The sequence below is a fragment of the Poecilia mexicana genome, unplaced genomic scaffold, assembly GCF_051168715.1.
Source record: "Poecilia mexicana isolate PSO_F unplaced genomic scaffold, ASM5116871v1 scaffold_4, whole genome shotgun sequence".
Taxonomy (NCBI): domain Eukaryota; kingdom Metazoa; phylum Chordata; class Actinopteri; order Cyprinodontiformes; family Poeciliidae; genus Poecilia; species Poecilia mexicana.
In genome coordinates, this window is record NW_028263373.1 from 20314164 (window position 1) to 20324196 (window position 10033).

The 10033-nt window shown below is 35.6% G+C and overlaps 1 long non-coding RNA gene across 1 annotated transcript; it reads right to left on the reverse strand.

Annotated features, from left to right (window-relative positions):
* Window positions 1–232: 232 nt before the first annotated feature.
* On the reverse strand, window positions 233–1264 carry LOC148159974 (uncharacterized). Its single transcript, XR_015762766.1, has 2 exons — window positions 402–1264; window positions 233–338 (listed from the first exon to the last, which is right to left on the reverse strand). It is a non-coding gene; the product is annotated as an uncharacterized LOC148159974 (long non-coding RNA).
* Between the last annotated feature and the right edge of the window lie 8769 nt (window positions 1265–10033).

Here is a 10033-nt window from a genome sequence, read left to right on the forward strand (position 1 = left end):
GGACTTGAATTTAACACGCCATTTCAATTTTTTATTTGTAAGTATTGATTTTATTTTTTAGACAAGCCTCTGTCTCTGCTAATGACATCTTCAATACATTTTTTGATCCCAGGCTTAGTTTATGGACTGAACAGACAGAAACAGTTACCATTATACAATTTGAACTGTTGATTTTATTTTTGAACCATTTTTTTTTAATTGTAAAATGTTGATTTTATTTTTGAATCTTTAATTGTAAAGTATTGACTTTATTTTTGAACCATTCTTTAATTTTAAAGTGTTGATTTTATTTTTGAACCATTTTTTTAATTGTAAAGTGTTGATGTTATTTTTGAAACCTTGTTTATTTTGAAGTTATTTTTGAAACCTTTATTTTGAAGTGTTGATGTTATTATTGAAACCTTATTTATTTTGAAGTGTTGATTTTATTTTTGAACCCTTATTTATTTTGAAGTGTTGATTGTCTGAAAGACCTTACACATGAATTGCCCCATACAGGGTTTGAACCGATGACCTCAGGATTACCAGCATGGTGCTCTAACCTGCTGAGCTAACTCACCTACCTTACAAACTGTTCAGTTTCCATGGATTTAAGAATAACTTACATGATCTTACCACAATGGAGATTTGATAAAAGTGCTTATATTCCAATGTTTTTCAAAACAACATACATAATATTTTATTTTCCAGAGATTTTGTATTTTGAAGTGTTGATATTATTTTTGAATCATTTTTAATTTTCAAGTGATTGTATTTCAGAGATATTTTTTTATTTAATGTCTTAATTTTATTTTTGAACCATTTTTTATTTGTAAGTATTGATTTTATTTTTTTAGCCATTTAACCAATTCTCTGTAGAACCATTTGTCTCTGCTAATGACATCTTTAAAACATTTCTTTGATCCCAGCCTTAGTTTATGGACTGTAATGTGAAATTGGGCACAATTATAAGTCTGACAGTTTGTTCACCAAGTTACTGTGCTCTCTGAGAGGATCTGTGGTATAAGTATTTGACATTGTTCCATGCCAATTGACATTAGTCTCTAACAAAATGTAGATCATCTACCAGGAACAGTGAAAACAGCATGAGTTTCTGTAGTGTAGTGGTTATCACGTTGGCTTTACATGCAAAAAGTTTCTGGTTCAAAGCCAGAAAGAAACAGATTTTGCATGTTCTATTCATCACAGGTGTTTACTAAAGGTCAACAAGGGTTCTGTGGTGTCATGGTCTGTACTCTGAATCCAGGTATCTGAGTGCAAACCTCAGTTGAAATTTTCATGCATTGCATCTCACATCATCAACTTTGGAACCTCAAACTGAAACAAAGCAGAGAAGTTCAGTTCCTGTAGTGTAGTGGTTATTGTGTTTGCTTTACACGCAAAAGGTCTCTGGTTCGAAACCAGACAGAAATAGATTTTGCATGTTCTATTCATCACAGGTGTTTATTAAAGGTCAACAAGGGTTCTGTGATGTCATGGTCTGTACTCTGAATCCAGGCATCTGAGTGCAAGCCTCAGTTGAAATTTTCATGCGTTGCATCTCACATCATCAACTTTGGAACCTCAAACTGAAACAAAGCAGAGAAGTTCAGTTCCTGTAGTGTAGTGGTTATCGTGTTTGCTTTACACGCAAAAGGTCTCTGGTTCAAAACCAGACAGAAATGGTTTTTGTAGGTTATGCATCTCTTTGGGTGCAGTGAGACAACAAGAGCCTTTCTCTTTTGTGATGGTTCATTTGCCAATTGACTTGAATGTAGGCTTCTTTGAAATCGAAGCTACTTTACTTCAATTACCAATTGGCAGTTCTATGGCGTAATGCACATGTGTCAAACTCAAGGCCCGTGGGCCACATGTGGCCCCCCAGCATTTTATAGGCCAATGATTGACTTAAAATATGTTTTGAGCACGAATTGACTACAAACTACATTTCAACCAAAGGTTTGTAATGCGCTTCCTAACCAGACGCTCCAAAGCATCTGGTCCATAACTCTTCAACACGCTGTCAGCTCCCGGTCAGAAAGACGCATTTAGTTCAGAGACCATGAGATGATATTCAGAAAGGATTTTTTAAATTAATTGATTTCAGTTGCCTCTGAGACTAAATCTTTGCGTAAAGTCTATAATGTCTGCCCATGTTACTTGTTTTTATTATTTGTTTGCTTACCTTTAAACACCGATTTAAATATTGTACTTTTTAAACTGAGCAGTAATTGTACATCCATGGAAACTCAAATGTAATATTTAAAACTTCAATACATAAAATCAGTTATTTAACAATATGAGGTGGTGTTTAATTTATTTTTAACATTGTATTTTATACATTTATGCTAGAGGTGCCCAAGTCTAGTTTTCCAGAGCTACCATCTGCAACTTTAGATGCATTCCTTCTCTAACACACCTGGACCATTGACTCATTATAAGCCTCTACAGACCTGAATGAGGGAAGTCAACCTTTTGTCTGGGGTGTTTTAGCAGGGATGCACTCCTGATTTGTACCGTCAATGTGGCCCGTTGAGGGTGGCCAATATGCTGAAGTGGCCCTCGGTGAAATTGAGTTTGACACCCCTGTGTTACTGCGTGGTACCCTGCAAGAAAATCTTTTACGAACACTCTGCAAATCCTGAGAAAATGCAGTTCATTCTAGATGTCTAGAAACATCTAGAATGAACTGGAGCTTTCTAATCAAATTGACTCCACAGGGAACTGGATGCAGCCCTCATCCTCCTGCGCCACTCCCTGAGGTCTACAGCAGAGCTGATTGGCTCACTAATTGTCAAGTCCACCAATCTGTGATGACGCTTCCCTTTTTAAACCCAAGACTTCCTGGGAGAAGGTGCAGTTGATTTTTTTTGTTCAGACAGCTTGCCACTGTGTTGGGTGTTTGACTGTTTTAAATAGTTTTCTCTTTCTGTGAGCTTTTGTAAACTTTGATAGCTTTTGTCCATGTGGGGGTTTTGCATCTCTACTAGAGATTTGTTGTTTGTTTTTTTTTTTTTGTTTAACCTTAGGTTGGTGGTCCAGTTCTGTTTGGTTAAGTTCTTTGGTTTGCAACTCTGATTGTTTTGTGGAATTTGTTTGGTTGAAAGCCCCTACCTTTTGATTATTGTTTTGTTTTTGTTTTTTTTGCCTTGTTATTTTGTTAAACCCAAACAATAAACCACAAACTGTTAACATTTAGATTTCTTTAATGTTACTTTTCTTTCCCCCTGGTTGAGTTGGGTCGTAACAATGCAGTATTGCCTCTAAGCTGTAAGACTTAGCTCACATTTCAACTATAGTTCCCTGTGTTTTCCACAATAATTTGTGGCAAATTGTTTCAATTTCTCATGGCAGAACTAGTGTGACTGTGATAGGTTTGTATGTTGCTTTGCTCACACACACCCTTTAGGTTTTTTTGTTTGTTTGTTTGTTTTTTTTTCTATGTTTCTCCTGTTAGTCTTAGATCATGGCTTGGTAAAAGAAATAGTCATGTATTTTTTTTTTATTTATTTTGAGCAGCCTACTTAAAGCAGTCTACTTATTATTATTATTTTTTCATAGTCATTATTTTTTAGTTGCTTCTTATAGGACATTTTTACTTCCAAATTAGAAGTCAACAGATACATTTCACACAATTACATGGAGGAGAACCATACTTTCACCCACTTAATCTTTTCATCTAAGATCATGTTGTGCTAAGATCTTATCTTATTTGCTTGTCAGGGACCTTAAATGGAATAAGTAAAACCCATTTTCTTAGTATAATTTGCTAATAAATTCATTACACAGAGTATATTTCAAAATAAAAAAATACAGAACTGCAACACTGTGCAGCTGAACAAAAATTCACAAAGTTATTTTGAAAATATGCACATAACTGAGAAGAATTGCATTTAAGTCTACTAAAACATGAACTTTCCAACTAAAATACATTGAATGTCATTGAGTAATCATTTAAAAACTATATTTCTATCCATGTTTTCCATTCATCTTTACTGCCTGAGTAGTTGAAATAAGCCTAAATATATTGTTTAAAAAGAGGTATTAGTGACTTTGAAATGTGTAATATTGCTGGCAACTCTTTTTTCTTTTTCCTGTTGGGCGCTAAAGTCCACCAAAATTCAAAGCTGAACAACGATTTGGGGAAGTGATGTTTTTCTTTCAGCCACAAGATGGCACAACAAAACCCTAAAATGTCCAAAGTCTTTTTAACTAGATGCATTAAAAGATGTATGAGGCCTTTATGTCTGTGTATGGACTTCAAACAACTGATCTTTAGAGCATTGATTATTTTAGGCCACCATTATCCTTTTTTATCTTCTGGCATTTTCCTCTGGTTTTGCTCCCTCGGTCTCTGTGCCTCCTTCTCACATCGATTAAACATCTTTTCAGTGCATTCAACTTGTTTCCCTTAAACAACAGGATGGAAAAAAAATGTTCACTCTAATTGCTGGAAGTTAAATAAAAACAAACTTGAGTTACCATCAGTGACACCAATAAATACACCGAAGCTAGACTCCCAAAAGATAAAGATCCCCTTGTGGTCCTTATTTGGTCAATTACAAACAGTCTATATATTTTGATTTCTGGTTTGTTACTGATTAATCAGTGCTAACAGTTCAACATAAACACCACCTGGGCCAAATGCAATCATCTGAGAAGTTCCTAATCAATCCCCATGGTGCTGATTTTTAGTCTAAGGTCATATGTAGACTGAATAATTAGAGCAGTTTTCAGAGCTATGTCAGTTGGAGGCTTCAGGGAGTCAGGAGGCTGTATGGGCTCACAGGGAGGAATCAATATAGCAAGGTTTGTCTGATGTGTTTGCACTGCAGGACTTTGTATGTAATTGATAAACTTCTCATTTTAATTGGAGGTTTTTCAATACTGTAAATGATGCTGAATGTGAAAGAACATACTGAGGTTCTTATAGGTAGAAAATTCTACAAAACCTTACCCCTCTAGAAGGTGCTATTAAACTTCATGTTTAATTGCACTTATGTTTTGTATTGATAAAGATCTGTTCTGCATTAAAATTTCTCCACATTTTATGGATGATTGCATAGCAGATACATTGTTTTGAGAGATTAGCCCAACAAGTAGAAATCCTAATTAGGTTTAAACACAGACAAAATGAATTGTAGGTAATGACCTATCTGTTTCGAATCACAAAAATGAACCCCAAAGAAGCACTTTAAAATATTTTCTACAGTCAAAATAATAACACAGTGTGCTCTCAATATATATATATATATATATATATATATATATATTTTTTTTTTATTTTATTTTATTTTATTTTATTTTTTTTTATTTATCTTAAATTTATAACATTTCTATGTGTAATAGAAGCCTAGTGAGAAGGATAGATATAGGCTAAATGGGCAGATACCCAGGGCATCATTAGAGAGGGACAGAGTGTCCATGAACTAGTAAAATGGAAAAAAAAGTGAAATATGTCTTTCCTGTCAGTTTTGCTCTGAGAAGGTCTGTTTCTACCTGAATGAATGTAGAGTGGAGTAAGTTTTCCTTGCTTACCTCTAAGTACTGGGAGACTAGGTTACCTGCATTCTGCTGAAAAATAACCATTGTGTGCTTGGTTATACCATTCCAGAGCTAGTTCTCATTTTCATTGTGCTGAACACTGTGGTGATTATAAAGAAAAAAAGGAAAATATAATCTTGCTACATTGCTATAAATATGTAAAAACATAAATGTAGTCACTCAATGAATAATGCTAACAATTTAAATTTGAATGCTTAGTTCATAATCATGCAGAAATCTATCAAAAGTCCACAGAGCAAAGGATACATTTCTAACCCGAAGTAATGAATGTCCTATGGTAGCAGGTGTTTGATATGGAAAATCACTTGTAATTACTTCCTAAGACCCCAGATAATCAAAATGATCGAAGAAACTCAGCAAAAGCCTCTTCTCCTCTTCTCTACACCATGAGAAAACTAACATTGCTCTGTGCTGCATACATATTTGGTTTTCTCTTGAAACTGATGAGACACCTAAAGCATCTTTTCAAACTCTGGGGCATCCAGTAATTAATATGCTGAAAATAAACATAATAAATTTAACTGTGTTTTGCATTCACATTTTTTCATGTCGGCAATCCATTTTTTTGTTTGTTTGTTCCCTATCAGTTTGCACCACTTATCTTCCTCGGGGATGTTTGTTAAGTGTGGAATCTTGGAAAAACTGAACAGGAATCTTAAGGGAAATATCAGCCATGGGCCCTACAGCTAGACGGCATGTTGGGCAAAACCATTTACAAGTGAAAGGCATACAGCTGGATGTGGTTTACACAGAGTAATTGCCTTTGGTTTCAGGGGAATACAGAAATGTTTCTGTACTATAATCAATAAAAGTGCACTGGCTGGATGTCAGCAGCTGTTCCACTCATATGGGGATAAGAATATTAAATAGATTAATTAATGCTCTTCCTATTGTCTGTGGTGCTTTGGGGGCTGTGAAACATACATTTCACAGGTCTGTTCTTTAGTCGCTCTGTGTTTATTCAGTTCAAGTTATACAGTGAAATGTTTTTCACCACCTATGCGTTCCAAAAAAAAAAAAAAAAAAAAAAAAAAAATTCTCTGGAGGTTTTTAAAAAGAAAGAAAAAAGTTTGTGCACATTAATTAATGTGTACTCTAGTGAAATATCATGCACTATTTTTCATGATGCTGACAAAAATATATAAATCATTAATAATCTGAATACTGTTGCAAAAATACACTGGTTTGAAGTTAGAAACAAAGATTTTTGTTTGAGGTGCTTTCTAGGTCTTGCATATAATGACTGGTTCTAATGTCACTTTTATATAAATCCATTTTGTGATTAGTTATTTTCTTGTGTATCTTCAATAACAAAAACAGTATACCATGACAATGGGTTAAATTTGCTGTATTTCTATAGTAAAACTAAAGGTTTTCTAATAACTGTATTGTCGTGGCATATGTATCCTTTCTCAGTTCAATAGTTTACCTTACTCATTGGCTGAAGTCCTGAGGAAACTCAGCCGTGGAGGCCTCTATGGAGCTAATCATACAATAGAAACCATAGATCCGAGAGCACGCTGGGGCCCACCCATCCGGCATTGCAGGACATATAATGGGCTGCCCAGCGAGACCTGTTGCCACACTCCCTGCTCCAGAGTAAAGCTAGTCGTTCCACTTCCACTCCCTGGGGAAGCCTGGCAGCAGCCAGTGAAGGCACAGTCTAATTTAAGCTGTTTAATCTGTTGAGACATAGAAGTTCCACATAAGGCCAAGGTGCGACAGACTTTGAGGACCAAGTCACCTGCATTGCCATTATTATTTCTCTCCTCTGAAGATTTTCTGGCTGCAGCGGGATAGTGCAAAAAAGATACAAGAGTGAAGATACATTATGACGAAATATGAGTTTGAGAGCTACCAGAGTGCTAGCACATTATAATAAGCACTTTGTTCAATTTTGTCTTCGTGCAAAAACACACTAATTCCTACAGAAATTCTGAAACATCTGGAAGTCAAGCAGAGTAGTATGAGTATATGAATGTGTGGCCTTGTAGTGTTTTGTTTGTTGTAGGGAGTCAACACATGCACTGAGCAGCTTGCTTTACTAGGTGTTCCTACCAGATTCAAATAAAGACTAATTTGAATCTTTTAAATAAATATTTTAAATTGGGGCCAAAGTGAATGCTTGAACCAGTCATATTTATCTTAATATTTAGTATTTTATACATGTGACCTTAAACAAAATTTCTATCTTAAAAGTGAGCTTACTTGTTGGACTTGTTCTGAATTCTTGACATTGTAGGAAAAAAGAAAAAGGCAATCACAACCATAATGAGAATTACTGTTGCTCATAATTTAAGATATCCAGCAGTGAAATGTGAGTCATCAGCAGGGTATCAACAAAAAGCTCTGCCTTGGCTTAAACTGTCAGACTGCCTCCAGGACATCACTCTGTGTTCAAGGTCAGCAGAGCAAAATGTAATTCATATTCGTACATTTCTTATTCAATGTCATCATTTTTATTGCTTCTGCTTATGCGACTGTGGCTAAAAGTTGTAAATAAAATGTATTATGTTATCTTTTAATATTTTCTGTTACTTGTTTTGGTCCATTTTTTTCAATATAAACAGTTTTGTTCAAAATAATAGAACACACACATCATAAACCAGATAAGTCAGGGTTTTAGGCAGATATTGTTTTTTTTGTTTGTTTTGTTTTTTTTGCATGGCAAATAGTGTTTTACTAGGTTACAGAATGCTTCCAATTTTGTACAGAAGAATGAGATACTGTGCTTGAATAAAGGCAAAACATGAAGGAAGGAAGGCAAAACATGATGAGCTGCTGAGCAAAAACAATCTCTAGTTCTATGAAATGAAAACCAAAAATTGGAAACATCTGGAAGAAGACAGAAAAGTACTATTAGCCACCCCAAATGGCAACGTCTGCAAAGATCAGCTAACCATCAGCTTCAGGTTGATCAAACAGAATCCATAGTTACTTGTGAGTATTGTAACAAGAATTACATATTAGACTGTGTGAAGCCAGTGTACTGACTTGCACAGAAGAGGTTATAATTTGCCAAGCAACGCATTGACTCTCTGAGAGAGAAATTGGAATGAGAAAAGCAAGATTTTTCTTTCTGGGTCTAGTCAGTTTGCCAGACCCCAGGGTTGTTTTTGTACGCCTAGATTTCTTTAGCTTTGGTTATTTCTTCAGTACATAAATCCTGAATCCATGGACCTAAATTTAAACAAAAGAACCAAGATCCCACAATACCCTAATATCACCGCAGTGCTCAAGCTCCTCCGACAATGACTTACAGGTATATTTAGCATTTAGTGGAACCCATTGTTCTATATCTGTAAGGCTTTAAATAATTTTGTTCCAGAAAATGTCAGTGGATATGACGCCTAATGTCCCCAATCACACCCAGCAGTTCCTCTGATCACCCAGTTGTACCTTGCTCTTATCTGAGGACTCAAGAGAATTTTGCCGCTGCTTTTCGAGCCCCCACATGATAAACTGGGCCCCTCTGGGAGACAGATTCAGCAGACTCCCCTTGGAGGTTTTTTTTTTTCCCACCATAGTCACTAATGAGACCCTATTAATAGTCAAAGTGTTTCTGTGTTTGACTTAGCGGGATCATGACTCTGCTTGTGTAGTTTTATAACTATTTGATCATCGCTTTTTCTTTTCTGCCTTTTAAATTTGTAAATTATTTTGTTAGACATTTTGTAAAAGTACTACAAATGTAGACCAAAACCTTTCCCCTAAATCTATTTATGTTGTAAAGAGGAAAGCTATATCAATTCACAGTCATGACACAGAATAGTAGGAAAGCTAATAACTTGATTGAAAAGAATTTTAAAGCAGGAGTATTATGTATTATCAAGGCACATAGTGCCATTTTATAGCACAACAAAGCGACTATGCTACCCTTTGTTGTTATAAAACTGCTGGATATATCAAACATAGCAAAATATACAAAATAACTTTGCAATTTAATCTGTCTCTGAAGCTCCTCCTCTTTCCGATACTCACCCTTCAGCATATCGTCACAGCAATGTTCCTAAGCCTTTAACATTCTTCTTAGGAGCATTTCACTGAGAAAAAGTTCACACAATTACCTCATCAGATGAGCAGTTCCACGAGATGTTTGCTAATTGCTGCAGCCACTAGTCTCAATGAGCAGATTGGGGGAGTCGTGAAGGCCGGGTGCTCTGTGAGGCGGCGGCTTGGTTTTCAGACTGCAGCTCCAGGAAGGAGCTGTGTGGAAAAGACGGCGCTTGGTGAGACCAAGTGTTTTGCACCCCCGAATGCTGTCATGGGAGATTAAAGGATTTCTCAAAGATATTTGAAAGAATCAAAGCAACACTCCAGGTCTGTGTTTTAACTGGAGAGTTAGTCCCTTTTTATGAGGGAATAACATTATAACATGATGTAAAGCTCAAAAAAGTCTATTCACATAACACAACCAATTTAAATGTTCTATTTATACTTTTGTTTTTCTAAAAGTATTGTCAGGATATAAGGTAGCCAAAAGAAAGCA